This window comes from Emys orbicularis, chromosome 13 (genome assembly GCF_028017835.1).
Source record: "Emys orbicularis isolate rEmyOrb1 chromosome 13, rEmyOrb1.hap1, whole genome shotgun sequence".
In the NCBI taxonomy this organism is placed as follows: domain Eukaryota; kingdom Metazoa; phylum Chordata; order Testudines; family Emydidae; genus Emys; species Emys orbicularis.
In genome coordinates, this window is record NC_088695.1 from 43,639,222 (window position 1) to 43,657,552 (window position 18,331).

The 18,331-nt window shown below is 38.1% G+C and overlaps 1 protein-coding gene across 1 annotated transcript in view; it reads right to left on the bottom strand.

Annotated features, from left to right (window-relative positions):
• The window catches only part of PRKCA (protein kinase C alpha), a 295,766-nt gene that overhangs the window by 138,429 nt on the left and 139,006 nt on the right, over positions 1–18,331 (bottom strand). The gene's annotated exons all lie outside the window — the stretch shown is intronic.

Here is an 18,331-nt window from a genome sequence, read left to right on the forward strand (position 1 = left end):
GTTATTATGCATTCTTACAAAAGCACTTTTCCCCCTGCAGAAATTACATCAGGCAGACTTCATTTTCTCTAACTTTTTACATAACATATTATGGACTTCCAACAACACAAAGGCTTTGGATGTGAATACTCTCAAGCATAGAAGAGTGGATACTTTATGAAAGCATTCATTTGGGCAAAAATCGCTAAGTTCTCTTGATAGTGCTTTGTGGTTGACACAAGTTTGAGATGGCTGCATAATTATGTATAATATCCCATAGTCATGGCTATTAAGCATTTATACCACACCACCATGTGTTTGGAATATGCCATGTATTTTATTAAAAAATATTTTAGAAATATTTCAGAGAATTTTGGATCATTTATTGTATCCTGTGAAGTCAGACGTCTTAGTTGTTTTAAATCCAATAGTACATGGGGGACACAGAGAGAGAGAGAGAGAGAGAGAAATTAAAAGATAAAGACCTCTAAAAAAGATAAAAAAGAGCTAACATAACTTTTGTACACATAAAAAAAGTCACTACTCTAATGTCCAAAATTTCAAGCACTTCTATAGCCATACAATATACTTCATTAGGGAGCTGGGGGTCTCTTCTTTGCTATGGTATAAAACTCCACATTTGAGGACCCCAGACATAGACTACATTGATCCAGGAATAAATGCTTTAGTTTTGGAGGAAAAATTCCTAATCTGAGTGGAGAAAATAAACTACAAAAACAAAATTTACCAAAAATAGTTATTTCAACAGCAGTATCCAAAGCAGCCCAAAGGACTGAAATGTTACAAGCAGTACCAGCAGGTTGGATGAAAGGACCCAGAGCACATAGATGGTCACAGTTCATGGTAAATACAATTAATCAAATGGCTACATCACCACACATGTGGAATATAAATAATTCTTTCCCCTATGTAATGAGGCAATGAAATTATTGTCCCACCTGTCTGCTAAAAAAAAAATTAAAAGCCACTGGAGATTTTTAAAAACATGTCTGCTTCAAACTTTCATAAAGAAATTAACTTTTAAATCAAAAGTATTTTGCAAGATTATCCACAAGAGAAATTTTATCTAAGCTTTGAACATCCTGCAGGATACTAAATTAGGTGATAACTGAAAACAGATAAGCGAGGCCAAAATATTCATTCAGCCTTTTAGTAGCACAGTCAAACATCTTTCACAACAATTTTTTAGAACTGTCTTTCACAAACTGCCTTCAGTGTGAAAGTTTTAGCATCACACATCCTGTGGGTCAAGTACTATATAAAGTGACAGCTAGCGTTAAGGCAGAGAACACTAAAACTATACATGAAGAATGAAAATTTAATGTACTCTAATAACTAAATTACACACACACACACACACACACACTCGCACAGTACTAGAGAGCTTGATACACAGTGGGATAATACTCACTTTTCAATATACCCCGGTCATATATTATCCTGTTTCACTTCTACTTTATCAAATTGCTGAAATTTGATCCAAGTGGCAGCAAGCAGAGAGAGAAATCTTAGCATTATTTCTAAATTTGCTGTAGTCTTTTGAAAAGTATGTTAATAATGTTATTAAAATAAAATCCTATCATCATGTTAGGAATATTTCCAGGCTTTTGCTTATATTTAGTTGGACATGGAGATTGTGGCAAATCTTTCTTGTAGAATTATAATTCCTTAATTACTGTATCTTTCATTCATTCTAGGAATGGTCTTCAGTATTTGTGAAACTGTAGTAGCTAAAATTATAGCTCAGTGTATTTTAACAGGTATTTCCAACTTTGTTAATGGATTGTCATTGAATCACCATAATGGATGATCATAGGATTACTACTAGAAATTTGTTAGGTGGTGACTTTCTGTTTTTGTGCTTGAGCCTTTGCATGTTACGCAATTCCCTAAGCTAGGATTTGAAGCATAGAGTTAATCCACTTTTTAAAACTCCAATTTTTATTTAACTAAGCTATGAACTAGTTTATGGCAACCTGTTTGCATGATTGTGAATTATGCTGGAATATCTGCAGTAAGAGTGCTATCATACAAAATAAAGTGTTCAGTTGATTCAGTAGAGCAGTTTGGCATGAGAATGGAGGTGATGAGAGGTCACTATTACACATTCATTGCAAGACAATTTTATATGGCCAACTGTTATTCTATACCTGTGAAAGGTCATCTAAAATCACCACCACTCTGGGTTTCTCAACGATACGGAATCTCCTTATGGAATATAGTATACCTCCATGGTAGTTACATTTCACAGGTATGAGAAAACAACTGTAATCCCAACCCAACTGGTAAATCCAGAAAACAAACTGAATACACTCGTGTAAAAATCAATGTACATACATGCAGTGTGAGCAGAATTAATCCACTCTTGGTTAGTCTAAAGCTGAGTTGACTGAAAAATAATGAATTTTAACATTTACTGGCTATCAGCACCATATTTTTTACGTTTTGTAGAGTATCACATTTCAACAAAGTGCTTCTGTATTTACTATTATTGATAGAGCTGGACAAACTCATTTGAGCTTTTCATTAAATTGTCCTTTCTCAAAATATATCTCATACACTCCCATACAATACTGTATTAAATTCATCTTCTACAGTAACAGCAACTGAGTAATATCATTGTGTCAAATTATATTAAATAGCTAACAAGAACCTTTATGTTGTGAAATGAATACATGAGTAAAATGTATCAGATTACAAGTTAGACACCAGTATGTAACAAGACACTATTCAGTGTTAAATTTAGTTTGTAATTAATATTATTTGTATCATTAATTATCACAAAGTAATTCCAAAATATTTGTATTCATTTTCAGGTGCTTAGGCTGGAAATTATTTAATGTTTTTTCTCTCATTTTTCAAGAACACAGTAGCACTTGTTACAAGACAGATGTAAATTTATTGTCAAGGGATTTTGTTCATAATAGTTTAAGCTTCCTTGTCCAGTTCTTGTTTTCAACTTTTCTTAAATGGTCCCTAAGCTCTACAGCAAGGGTCAGCAACCTTTCAGAGGTGGTGTGCCGAGTCTTCATTTAGTCACTCTAATGTAAGGTTTCGTGTGCCAGTAATACATTTTAACGTTTTTAGAAGGTTAGACTCTCTCTAAGTCTATAATATATAACTAAACTATTGTATGTATGTAAAGTAAATAAGGTTTTTAAAATACTTAAGAAGCTTCATTTAAAATTAAATTAAAATGCAGAGTCCCCCAGACCGGGGGCCAGGACCCGGGCAGTGTGAGTGCCACTGAAAATCAGCTTTTTTTTTTTTTTTTTTAAATCTTTCCTGATAGGTCAGATTTTCTAAACCTTTTATAATTTCCGTTGCTCTCCTCTGGATTCTCTCCAATTGGTCCACATCTTTCCTAATGTGTGGCACCCAGAATTAGACACAGTACTCCAGCTGAGGCCTCACAAGTGCCGAGCAGAGCAGGACAATTACCTCCTGTGTCTTACATACAACACTCTGGTTAATACACCCCAGAATTATATTGCAACTGCATCACATTGTAGACTCACCCAATTTGTGTTCCTACTGTATTTAAAGAACCTCTTCTTACTGTCTTTTATGTCCCTTGCTACCTGTAAATCATTTTCTCCTCATTCTTTCTGATTTTGTCCCTAGTGCTTGTGCTATACTTTGGTACTCCTCCTTAACAATTTGCCCATGTTTCCACTTTTTGTAGGATTCCTTTTTGATTTTCAGGTCATTAAAGAGCTCCTGATGGAGACACATTGGCCTCTTACTATTCTTCCTACCTTTCCTTCACATCAGGATAGTTCCTCTAATATTGTCTCCTTGAGAAACTGCCAGCTATCTTGAACTCCTTTATCCCTTAGATTTTCTTCTCATGTGACTTTAACTACCAGTTTTATAAAATTGTTCAAGTCTTCTTTTTTGAAGTCCATTGTTCTTATTCTGCTGCTCTCACTCACTCACATGAAGGGCATCTCAGTGTGCAAAGATTTAGGATTTACATTTTTTCTCAAGGCTAACAAAGTCCACCAGTCATCTCCTGGGTCTGGAGAAATGTTTACCTTTGGGAGCTTCCCCTTTGCACCTAGGGTGACCAGACAGCAAACGTGAAAAATCAGGACAGGGGATGGGGGGCTAATAGTTAAGAAAAAGACCCAAAAATCGGGACTGTCCCTATAAAATCGGGACATCTGGTCACCCTATTTGCACCACACAACAGCAACTAACTCTGATGAAATTACTAACTCACTTATAAATGTACAACTTTAAAATCCACTCCTTATTAACATAAAGTCGGGCCTCCAGGATGCCACAAGAATGGCAAGGTGTCTAATGGGGCTTTTTGACTATATTGCCCAAGGGGAAAATTGCTTCCTCATCCCCAAAACTGGGGACCAGCCGGACCCACAGCCCCTTGGAAACACAGTTCAAATGACATCTCTATTCTAGGGCAGGAGGGCGGGGCATCACCACAACAGAATGGTCACTGCATGCCCTGAGGGTTTCACGTAAGATGGGGAGGGGCGAGAGAGACTATCAAACTCTTCCTTCTCCCCACAGCTTGCTCAAAGGGAGAGGCAGAGCCCTGTGATATCCCCAGCAAGCCAGTTTGCCTGAAGTCCAGCGTCAGCACTTTGCTTTTTCTTCAAGGACAATGACAGTGCTTTCACTAGTCACCACACAGCTCTTCCAAAGCAAAGTACATTTATTCTTAGGGCAAAAGTATCACAGAGAAAACATCAAAACAATAAAATGATTCAAACATTCACTAAATACATCAGGAATCATCCATCTTCCGATGGGGAGTCTGGGAGGCCACAGCCTTTCCAACCCTTCCGCAAGGGTTAGGCCTGTTTGCTAAATCAAAAGGAAGACCCTGAATCGGTTTAAATTCAACCTTTGTGTTTCCCAAATTCTCCTTTGTCTCTTGGTCTCTGGAAAAACCCAATTTGAATCTGTGTATACAAGCCACGCTAGGGGGTAGTACCTCTCTGGAGTTGTTTGCAGTCCCAACAACTTGCCTTAATCATTCTCCCACTGTTCTTTAGTTCTTGGAGGAAGTAGAAGTACAATCATAAACCATTCCTAAATTAAACACGACGGTCCCTAAAGATACTGCATGGGTTATAACAACTGTCACACTAACTTTAAGTAAATTGCTTCAGTTGATAACAGACGAGACAAGGAAACAAACATGTAAATGAAAAGTTGCAATTAGTCATAAAGGTTCAAAGTTAAGTTAAATAAAATGTACCGAATGCACTATTTACATACCTTATAGACAATCATGCTACTAAAATCAAATCTTACTGTTATTTTTAGAAGGTTTCCATGCATTGCTAACATTAGTAAACAAAGTGCCTAATGAAGCATACTTCATTTATGAAATGTCTCATCAGAACTTTTGCCTTTTTGTATGCTTTCATCAACTGCTTTATTGTACCTAATTGTAGGGCAGAAAGTAGTATATAGGATTTGATTTATCTAAGACCCCAAAAGGCCACACAATATACTGCAATTGCAATTTATAAAAATCAGAGTGCTGTTCGAAATTAATTATTTTATTGTTTTAAAGTATTCAATACTTTTTCTTTAAACTCACAGCCAGAAATAGCTTCCAATTTTGCTGGCAATGTCATGAAAAATGTTTTAAATAATGGATACGACTGTTACTCTTGCTTGTGGTGATAACGGTGTTTGACATCTACGAAATACTGAAAAAACCCCAATGTAATTAATAGGAGACAGGATATCTAAATACACCATAAAGGTAAAACAAGCATTACAAATTGAGACAGACTAAAACTATGATTAAGTTTTATAGTGGACTTTAAATTCCACTTAGTTCAGTAACTAATAAAAATAGTGTAGTTTATATACCATATTTTCACTAAAGTGAATCTACTGTGATGAAAGATGGAAGCTTTCTTTATCCACAGAAATGAATGCAGGAGTCATCCTTAAACACTTTCCAATCATCTTTGTATCTTCAGTTACTTCAGTGTTCCCTAAATATCAGCAAGACTACACTAATGGCATTTGCCCTCAGAATTAAGACAGTTCACAGCATCTGTGCTCTCCTGGTATCTTGTTGCTGCAGAATATCCAAATAGCCACAACAGAAAGAAACGGCTTTTTCTGCATCCAGCTGGTCAGGAAATTGCATCTGATTCTGTCAGAATCAGAAATGGCCACTGTAATCCATGTGTTTGTGACCTCCTACCTGGCCATTGTCATGCCCTGAGCTCCTGATCCGAAGCCCACTGAAGAAAATGGAAAAGACTCCCATTGACTTCAGCAGGCTTTAGATCCGTAGCTCAGAATGAAAAACACCTATCTTGGAATTGCTGGTTAAAAATACAGCTTTCAGTCTGTTGAGCAACACTAGCTACTGAGAACACATCACCCCAGTGTCCTGCTCTCTGTACTGGCTTCCCATTGAATTCTGAGCCAGTGTTAAGATTTTAGTATCATCGTCAGCCTCAAAGGTGAATGGTCTGGGTCAGTACAAGTTCACAACTGCAGTGGCCAGCTGCCAAAAGGGCTGGGATGCAGTATGGTGGCACAGCACCACACTAACTTACTAGTTGAAGATCTGGCCTGCAAATCTGTGGTATTTTGTGTTGAATGGAAATTTGCATGCTGTCTGGGTCATTCTTCTTACAGAACAATCTAAGTGCATTTTTTTTAAGAAATATTTTCTATAAAAACATCACATTTATCCAGATATTTCCTAACTCTGCTTTCTTGACAATTAAATTGACAATCTACCGCTCATGCAGAACTTCATGGGGGTGTTGAAATTTTGTGGTCTTTCAACTGTTAATCTGTTTGAAAAATTGTGTTGCGTAACAGGCTTGAGGCAAGAACTATGTTAGGTATAATATTTTCCCTTCCTACAACTCAGATTATCTCTCTGCTACAGTACAGACCAGTTTAGTCTTTTCAGGACTTTGTATAATATATAAAGATTGATATATAGCAGAGTTAAATCTCAGAGAATATTTTTAGTAGAAGTCAGGGACAGGTCACAGGCAATAATGAAAAATTCACAGAAGTCAGTTACCTGTCCCTGACTCTTACTAAAAATATCCGTGACAAAAGGGGGAGCCTGGGCAGCTCCCCCAGCTGCAGCAGCTCTTGGGTTCCCCCTGCCACCCGGGGTGGGTGGGTGGGAAACAGCAGGGGTCCCCCTGCCACCCGCAGGAGCCAGGAGCAGTGGGGAGCTCCCGCCACCAGGGGCAACAGTGGTACCCCGCAGTTCCCTCCTCCGCAGCTCCTAACCGCACTGGCTGAAGTCTCAGAAGTCTTTGGAAATCACAGATTCCGTGACCTCCATGACTAAATTGTAGCCTTACTTACAACCCAGGAGTACTACATTCATGGACATTAGGGAACTATTCATATTAGAATTCATGCCCTGCTGGAGTGCATTGTCAAACCATGTAGACAAGCCTAGAGTGTATGGCAGGGGGCTGCGAAGCCTTAAAACCCCCAGTCAGAAGAGAGTGAGCCACAGATCCCTGCTCAGAGACAGGCAACAGCTGGGGGCCTGAGAGGGCACTCTTGCAGTGGACCAAGAATTGGGGGGAGATACATGTGCAGTGACCCCAAAACTGTGACAACCGGTACACGTCACTGTATATAAAGTAAAAGAAGCCATGTGATATATAATACTGTTTTCGTCCCAGATTATCAATATAACTTCAACTAACTTAAGTTGAGAGATAATTGCATATATTGTAACATCAGTGCTTACACATATCATAATATGCATTTTGCATAAATTAAACAGCAGCTGCAGATTACATCATCAAATATATTAAAAAATAATATATATATATATATATATATACACATATTATTTTAAAGGCCTAGTTTTAAAAGGTGTTGAGCACCCACAGCTCCTATTGATTTCTATGGGGTCTGTGTGTGCTTGGCACTTTGAAAATAAGGTTATTGTACATATATATATTTATACACACACACACACAAAGGGTGTGTGTGTGTGAGAGAGAGTGTGTGTGTGTGAGAGAGAGTGTGTGAGAGAGAGATAAATAATACTGAATTATGACCTTCCATATAATTTTTAGATACAATTTTGTCTTGCTAATTAACCTTTAAAAAAAGTCTAATTCAGGGTTTATTTAAATGGGGAGTTATTGTGGAATAGCGAATACTGATTAACTCCATATTTAGATAATCTTATTCTGGAATAAAAGCATATTGAGTTAATTGGGAATAGTTTATCGGCTTCAAATACATACCTTATCTTATTCTGGATTAATTTTCATATATAAAAAAGCCCTAATACTATAGATTCATCAGTGTATGACTCACATGTCTCGAGGAAAAGGGAATTTCTGTCCAATTTATGAGCAAGGAAGTATTTTGTTGATTACATGTAATCTTCTTTACATAGCCACAACCTCAGGAAATATTCATTTTTGAAAATTTGTATTAAGATATATTGCTCTTTTACTTCAGTGATCATTAACCCCAAATTACTGGGGTTTATCCCACAAAACTGACAAAAACAGGAAGTAATGGGCTGTCCTGTGCACATAGCAGGAGGATACCCAATGCAGTCTTCTGGCAGTTGAGAAAAAGTTAGTTGGGATTTGGATTGCAATTTTACTTTTAATTCTCATGTATTTATCTTGAAAGAACCATTAATTTAGAAGCTTTCAGTGCTGATGCTATTTAAGGAAATTTCATACAACTTTGGTTATTGTTAATTCTAGTACACACCAAATCTCCACACACCATGTGGTATGTTTTTGGCTCAGAACTGGTCTCAATTTGACATGAGGGTTTTATTGTTGCCAAATATACTATAGCAGAAATCATTTCAATTTAATTTCAACTTGTGAGACTGATGAACAGCTGTCCCTTCAAATACAAGGATAAAGTGCTGGACTGCTAAAATGCAACGCTTCTGCCTTTCTTATTGTATAATGCATTTCCAATAAAGCATCATTGGGCTATGTGCTTTTAGCCCTATGTGACCTTAAAGCCACATTATCTTTCCAGTTTTACCCTTCTACTTACAGCTTTCCCATTCATGTGCATGAGAGAGGCTGCTGAAATTTATATTAATTTTTTAAAAAAATCATGTAGTGTAGTGGTTATGGAGTGTACATGAAATCTACTCATAAAAAAAAAAAAAAAAAAAAGGTAAAATGACATTCCCTGTCCTAGTCTTAAATACTTGTCATTATGATGGCAATATTTCTAAGCAAATTCTTAAGGAAGTCCCTAAATGACAGAGAAACATTTCCACATCTGCAGCCACTACTTTGCTCAATTTGACATATATGTGAACATATTTTTTCCTGTAACATGTTCAATATAAAAATGCTGATACAGTTTGGACTAAATTACTTTATTTGATTTGTTGCAAGTTGCCTTAATGTAGACATATGACATGCACTGATAAGCAAAGAGCCTGCTAGCTGCATAGTTTCTTTTATTTTCACCAACTGCCCATTTGTGCTCCTGGCACATAAATGACAGATGCTGAGCAGAGCTCTGATGGGTTACACTTATCTCCCAAAAGTCACATAATTGCCTTCTGCTAACTTGATTTCCCACCATCCGTCTCTTTCCTCCATCTCTTTGCTTCTACAATGACACCATTTTGGGATTTCCCTTCTTCTAAGGTGGCTCGGACATCAGCCTTTTTAGGAACCACTAGGACATTACAATAGGACGTTAGCACTACCCCGGATACAAATAATGGATGGATGTGTCTTACTCCAGCTGCCTTAACAGAACCAGAGAATTCTTTGTTTGTTCCCCCTCATCCCCCCAAATTCAATCCCTTTCGGTAAGCTACTAAAGTGCCTTCTATCAGCAGTGATCCTAATGTATCCATAATGTAAGCCCTCCCCTTATTCACTGCTGACCTTCCAATAATTCAACTGTTCTCATCCTTCCACATAAAGCTTACGTTGCATCCTTTTCCTCATTACATAAAATAACCACTCATGACATTAACTCTTTTTTATGAGCAACCAAAGGAAAAAAATAGTATACAGTAGGGTTGTCCAACTCTATTTTCAGCATACAAGGTAAAAGGAATAGTAAACATTCTGGATTTTACAAACAATTCAACAAATCAAGATAATTTGCATTTCTATACTGCCTTTTAAGTAATGGTTTCAAAGTATTTTGCAATAACGTATTTTACAAATCAAGCCTCAGAATTCTGCTGCAAGGTCAATAAGTGTTATTCTCATCATTTTACAAAAAGGGACAATGAGGTGCAAAGAATTCAAGTAAGTGGACCAAGGTCACCAAAAATGTCTGTGGCGCAGCTGAGACTAAAACGCTTGAATCCCAGGCCTATCCTTTACCCATTAGACAACTCTTCACCCTCTGTTACAGAACAAACACATACTCTCTTTCTAGATTATAAAACCACTGTGACCACAAAAGTTCCAAACCTAAAAAGAGATAACATGCTGATTGTGTTGTACTTTCCTTCAGAAGAAATACATAGTTAAGATTTCTAAATGTAGTAAATCGTATCAGTATTTACTTATACAACTGTGTAAGCTTATCTTCCTATTTCTGTGGTACATATATATTTTATTTATCAACAATATTCTGTAAATGAAACTTAATTCCCCTGAAAACATGAAGATTTCTCTCTGTTTTTAATTATGAAAACTTAGACTTTTCAACTTAAGGACATGAAGTGAAACTCTAGAATACATGTAAATCATTTAAATTCAAATTCTGTTCTCAGACATATGGGCTCCCCCGATGTCAATGGAAGCCATATGCACATCAGAGGTTAAAAAATAAAAAAAAAATAACCATCTTTGGGACAATGAAATGGTAGATTACAACCAAAACATCCTTCCTTTCAAACATGCACATTACAACGAAAGACATTATTTGCTGTCTGAGTCTGTCCCAAGCAATAAGAACTTCTGGTGTTCTGAGGATAGAAAAGATTAAGGTCAAAGAACATAACGAAGAAAGAAGATCAAAGGCATTAAACGTCAATTTTGGAACAGAGGATGAGAAATATCTATAAACCTTATAATGAGTCCAAATGACAGGAAAAAACACGCTGAATTCTAAAACACATTTGTTTTCTCAAGAGGAAACAAATGCTACAAATCCGGATTGGAGGCTGAATGAGAAATGTTATTGGTATAGGATCATAGGAAGCTGAAGACTGATTATCAGACGTCTCATGAGAAAACAGAATCCAGATAACCAAATATTATTAAAGTAACCACTGCATGGTAATGAAGAATTAAAGGAAATAAAAGTACAAGTGGGGAAATCCCAGCATTAAAAGTGCACAAAAGAAAAAGTTACTCTGGTGGGGCAATCTGCCCCTTAAAAGTAGTCGTGCCTAGTGGTCTGCCCACCCCTTCACATAGCATGGCCCTTGAAGATTTTGAAAGTACCAGTACATATAAAAGGACCTAGGAGTTACTGACAGAGGAAGCAGTCCCACGAGTAAGTGGTGGCTGGGAAGAAATCCCGTTACTATGTCTTTAAGGGTCAAGAGCCTTGCAGAGAGGCTAGGGCAAGGTTCTCCTCTCACCCACCCCAATGGGTCTGAGCTGGGAGAAGGGGACCAAAATAAAAGCTGCGTCCTCCTTCACAGCAGGGCAGATACCAGCAGAAGAAGGCTGGCCTGCTGAGTGCTCTGAGCTTGAGGATTAATAGGGGAAAAGGGGCCAGCTGAGAGAGAGGCTGTTGAAGGCCTAGAAGCTGGTGAAATTACAACCCAGCTCCAAAGAGGAGAGCTGGAGACTTCTGTTTTGAGGGAGTGATCATCTGAAGCACAAACCCATCTCCAACTTATATGTCACAATAGCTGGCCACAAGGCAGCCCCCAAATTTACTCTTTCAGTCCCCCAAAAATATGTTTCTAAGGCCTGCTAAATGGTATTTCTATTCAATAGGAACATCCAGCTACACTGTTAAACAGTTATAAGCATAATAAAAAGTTAAAAAAAAACCCTGCTGTGTAGTAGTATTTAGAGTTTTAGAGCTACTGCAAAGTGCAAATCAATATAATTAGGCAAATCCAGAACCAGCAATGGTTAGAGAAAGCTAAAAAGATCACTGTGCAATGAACAGTAAAATAAAGGACTTCAGTCACCAGGACTTATAATTCCATACATTTCACACACTTTAAAGAAGTACATTGATGTATGCAGTGTTGTTGTAGCTGTGTTGGTCCCAGGATATTAGAGAGGCAAGGTGCGTGAGGTAAGATATTTTACTGGACCAACTTCTGTTGGTGAGAGAAGCTTGAAAGTTTATCTGTCTCACCAACACAAATTGGTCCAATAAAAGATATTACCTCACCCCGCTCCACGCCTCTGTAAGCATATTGATGAGCATACACAATCTTAACCTAAGATTCCATGTAGGAATAAATGTTTTAGGAAGCTGAGTTATTTTACTGAAACTGTGCTATTTTTAATATCCACTGGCACACTACCGTGCAGATTCTGCTGTCTAAACAGTGGTGCTATGATTTCCCCGGGGTGGCGCGCTGTTCAGGCTGTAGTGCTTAGGAGCTAAGCAACAGTTTGTTTTCATTGTGATGGTTCGTTGTAACATCTCCTGTCCCCTTAGGTGGATTTGTGCTTAAATTATTCAGAGTAGTTTTCTCTTTTGCATAGTGTGAAGCTGCTAAGCCTCACTGGAAGAAAAAAAAACCCTTATCTGTTAGTTTCAAATTAATAAAACCATACTTTATAAAAAAAAAATCTTCAGCTGTGGACCTTTTGTTCTCTCTCTCATGATATATGTTGCTAGCAGCAGCAGAACTACAGCAGCTGGACTCCACTTTCTTTTCATCCTTTAGTACGTACTTCTCATTCCTCCCCCATACTGAATGAGGCTGCTGCATGTTCAGAATTTCTCACTGGATTGCTTTCCTTCACAGCATAAAAGTTCTGGTCCCCTTGCACCCTCAACTGCAGTGGCTGTCTGCAACAACTTTTCTGATCCATAATACAGTTATAGCATGGGCAAGGACAATGAATAATTCTCTATATTGCCCTATAAGGAACACTTCTGGGCAAGGAGAGAGATTCATTCTCAATATACATTCAATCTTTGGCCTGCATGCTGAGATAGCCAGCAAGGGTGCCAGTTGTGAAAGTGGTCTATCTGTTAGCTATGTCTATCCACTGGGAACTGGGCTATGACCACCATTTTCTCCTCCAATAGGACACTTGACAACCATCAGATGGTATATTAAATAATTTTAATTACTACCTTCATATGGATTTGGACTAGTGACCGAGAGGTATCCTGTTATAGATCATATCCAATCCCTAACTTTGTAAATGTTACCCTTCGGCATAACATGGGAGTTTCCAACGAAGTCTATCAAACCTTTCCTCCAGTGGTTTTGTTGTATCCATTAGGAATAATGGATGGTGTTTTGGAAAAACCCACATGGATTGTTTCCAGTTATAAACTTAACATCTTGACAACCAGCTACATGTGCATACTGTGATAAGAGCTTTATCTCTTAAGACACATGCAACAGTTTGAATCTTGAACAAAAGATTAACAGCATCTCTGCTGTCTAACACATCTAAAACATTGGGCAAAATATAACTGTTCTAGTTGTGAGGCATATAACCTTTGAAATGTTCATACTACAAATAGTGGAAACCTCAGCACTTTAAAGAATAGTACTGTGCAAAACATGTTAAGAGAAAAAGGGCATGAAAACATCAACTTCCACCTTACATTGCTAATTTCATTTGACAGTGTTTTAATAATGCGAGGAGCCTTTTTCAGACTCTACTACAATAACTGTATTGTTCCTGCAGCTGTTAAGCGGGCCAAGGACATACAGGTAACTAAATTAACCAGAAACAGTATAGTGGAGAGTAGGTGCCTCGAGATCGAGAACTCCAGAATCCTCATCCTCACTCTGCTGTTGGGCCTTGTGCAAAATCTTAACCTCCCTGGGCTTCAGTTTCTGCTGACAATGTGGAGATAATATATTTAATGTAAGAATTAGTTCAAGTTTGAACAACCTTCTGCAGAGCTTTATTACATTATTACAGAAAAGGAGCTATTGGTTGCTTACTCACCCACACATTTCTCATGAAAAACTCAACTCCAGACTGAAATCTGCATTTCTATGGAGAAACATACTGAGCGAAAGCTATCAAATTCCTTCACCCTCCTCAGATGAGGAACTCATTAAGCTCTTGCATTTAGATTTTTCTTTGATCATGTTTTTTCTCTAGCCATTGAGAAAACAAAAATATTGCACTAAATACTTCAAGAGGCAGTTAGAAGTTAACTTTACATTCATTATGCATAGCAGCCGGACTAAAGGGGCCAGCCAATCATAGGAGAGTTACTTCTTGCAGAGAATTCTTACAGGTGAATACCAACAGATGTCTATTCCTAGGTCTGGCACATGTCAGCAAGGAGTTATTTATAGATTTGCCTCAAGGCAAAACTGTTTGACATTCACACTACATACCTCATGGGGTATGAAGAGTTTATTTACAGTGAAGCCTATTAGACTGTTAAGAATGTTTCCCCTAGGGAAAAAAGTCCTCAGACTGCAAGGACATAAATCTACCTTTCATGTGTACACACATGCTTAAAATACCATATACAAGCACTTTTTGCAAAATAACTATTGTTTCTACTTTGTTTGCTCATGTCATGCTATCAAGATGAATATGTAATTCACAAAGCTCTTTGCAGCAGTTTATGAACTGTAGTAAGTCACTTTAAGAAGTGGAAATTACATAACTGTTATATTTCTTCACAAAGTCTTTAGTTGGGCTACAATACTGCACAAAGAACAAACAATGGATATTTAATTTCTAACCATTAAAATAGGCATTAAGAATAAAAAGAAAGTTTTACATGAGACTAAAGCTGGGTTATACATAGGTCCTAAATTATTTGATAGTCTCTCTTTACTGCCAAACTATTAAATACTGAATGAGCTTAGTTCAGTCAGCTGTATTATAACCCCACACACAAAATGACTGATCTGAATCATCCTAAAAATAAATTGATGCACAGATGTTGACTCCTACTGTAGCATACGTGTTTTTATTTCACAGTGTGTCTGTTTTTACTACAATACGTAGTAAGGATCATTTAGTTCAAAACTAAATGTCAGTAAAAGCTAGCGAAAAAGTATGGAGTCGTAACACCCAGCACTGTGTTTCCATCAGATCAAATAAACTGAGGGTACGTCTACACTACCCGCCGGATCGGCAGGTAGTGATCGATCTATCGGGGATCGATTTATCGCGTCTAGTATAGACGCGATAAAATCGATCCCTGATCACTCTGCCATAGACTCCGGAACTCCACCATGGCGAGAGGCGGAAGCGGAATCGACGGGGGAGCGGCAGCGGTCAACTCGCCGCCGTCCTCACGGCCAGGTAAATCGACCTAAGATACGCCGACTTCAGCTACGCTATTCACGTAGCTGAAGTTGCGTATCTTAGGTCGACCCTCTCTCCCCCAGTGTAGACCTAGCCTAAGTAATGTCTGGTGCCAAAAAGGAAAAAATGTTGGTGAATAAACTGGTCGTCTCCTGAGCCAGTACCAAGGAGATGCTGTACCATGTTTAGGTACATTGTGCTATTAAAGGGGGTCATTAAAGTTCCTAGAGCAATTTTGTTTTTGTTTTTGTAAGAGTTGGAATGAAGGTGACACCGTACAATGAAGGTGATGTTCTAACACTCTTGGCAGAGATGCAGTTAAAGCGTGGGACAACATATCAATTTAACATTCAGATGGGCCCAATCTATCGAGTTTGGATCCAGAGTCAATCCCGATCTTCTCAAACGTTTAGGGTGGGTGGATCCAGGGTGTCAAGGCCCATCTTGGCACTGAAGGCCTATTGGAGGTAAGTGGGAGATAAGAAGTCCTTTGTTCTTTGTTTTCTGTGGGGTTCACTTTTGTGGTTATCTAGTGGGTTATGCCAATCCATCTACCTTACAGTTGCCCCATGAGGACGTCTGAGCTTAGATTTCTTCCCCCTCTCCCCAGGCCATTGGATATGGTGGGGCCCTCAAGGCTCCTTCTGCTAAGGGGGGATAGTGGTTTAGGGGCTTCAGCATGCAGGGGGCATTACTGTGTGTTATTTAATAGCTATTGTGTTCCAACCCAAAAGTTTCTGCAGTGAATTTGGCAGGTACACACCATCCTTAGGAATGAACTCCAAAATTCTCCATATGTATCACAATTGGCCAACCATCCAGAGGAATGGGCACTATAGTGTGTGTGTGTGTGTGTGTGTGTGTGTGTGTGTGTGTGTGTGTGTGTGTGTGTGTGTGTGTGTGTGTGCGCGCGCTGTTTTCCATTGCCTGTGCTAGCAAGAGCTTGTTGCTAACAGCAGAAATCCCAGATCAATGCCCATTTCCTGCTCTGCTTGCTGAATGCAGCACACAGGAACACTGTTCTCAGAAAGCTTTTTAAAGGGCCCTTCAGTTCAAGGAACTAGAAGGCACACGATGCATTGTGAGGTAGAAGAGCTAAGAGCTGGAAGAAGTGAGCCTCACACACTTATCTGCTGGGGAAAGGATGCTGGGAGCATATCATTAGTAACTGGATCCAGCATTCCAATGAGAGTGATGGCCCTGAATTTAGGACTGTACCTACATCACGGAAGGTTACTGCTACAGAATACAGGGAGAGCTGGAACATGTACGAAAAATTTTCAGTTTACGATCATCCACACTCACCAATAGCTTAGCAAGCTTGGCTATTTCTCCAAATAGGCGACTCAGCACTACCCGATACCAGTCAAAATCCAATATATCCAGTGGTGAGGGGTGCCATATAGACCATAATAATCATCCTCATCCTGGTGCCATTCATCTATGTAGTGCACAGATAAGCCCCATTATCTTGTAGCAAATGAAAACACCTTTGCAACGACTCTCATCAATATCCTGATTCAGTTCAGGTATTGCTAATGGCTTCCTTCCCAGACTGTTTAATGCGCACCAGCTCTCTAGTTATAGATTTTTAAAATCAATCTATATCTCTATAGCTATATCTCTATATCTATATCTCTATATAAAAAGAGTCAGAAATCAGGAATACATAAATACTCAAAGACTAAATAAGGAGAAATTTTAGGGAAAAACAGAGGTGTCACTTTACTAGCAATATTTCAGCAATGACAACAATTTGAAGCGTAATATTAAGTTTCTGTGCAGAACACAGTAAAATACAGTCAGACCTGTTTGACGTCACAAGTGGCCAAATTGTGGCTTCTACTTTAACCTATACATTTGTAACCCCAGATGCCAAAAATTTACAGCTTTTTATAATTGAAAAATCTATCTGGAATCATGCCGGTTTTGTTTGTTTACCATTAGATTGATTAGGAAGCATTAAATAAAATGGTTGTTGCAAGGCAAATGAACATATAACTGCAAGTTGGATACGTTAATATACCTTACAATATTCTTCCTTCACAGTTCACTATGATTTTGTGATTCAGTCCCAGGCTACCCAGTTTAACAAAAAAAAAGGGAGAAGACCCTCAATATAATGAACACTTTGAAACAAATTTTTGTAGCCCAGCAAGAAAATTTTTATTACCAAAACGAAGTGTTTCTAAGCTTTACTGATTATAACTGCCTTTGACTCTGAATAAGTCCTTCCAGAATATCCTATTAAGTTCCTCACAGAGAAATAATGGTTTTTAGAATGCTGGGAACATACCTGGGTGAACTGACCTCAAATGTCTCAAATGTCTATTGGGAAAACTTGTTTGCCCAAGTTTTCAATTCTTTTTAATTGCTGTAAAATGGTACATGCCCAGACTCCTTAAGAAAGGCTCATTATAAAATTCTAGCAATTTTACCTAGCAAGACATTGAGGGTTTGAAATCTCAACTTACACTGCATCATTAGTGAGTTCAGATTTGATTTAAGAAAGACTGGGTAGGGGGAAAGAAGCAGAAAAGGGAGCAGTATACTAAAAGAAAAAGATTCCATACACAGTATATACCATACATCAAGGACCCATTTGTACCATCCTAGCTTTTGCGGGTCTTCTAGTCCCAACAGATAGCACAGACTCTTTTCACTACAAAAACATGCTATGGAAGTAAGGTGCTTAGCAAAAATGAGTTTAAATAATAGACAAAGGCTTATGAACTCTTACAACTAGTTTTAAGAACCTAAAAATACTCCAAAGGTTCACAAATCATTGACTTTCTCACAAGATTTATCCATCCACAATCTATATTTAATTCAAGTACAAAAGAAGGGGCCTTTGTATTAAAAATTTCTGCATCAATCTTCTCTTCCCATAAAGAGCTTAATGAAGAGGAAATAGATGATGGGTGACTGAC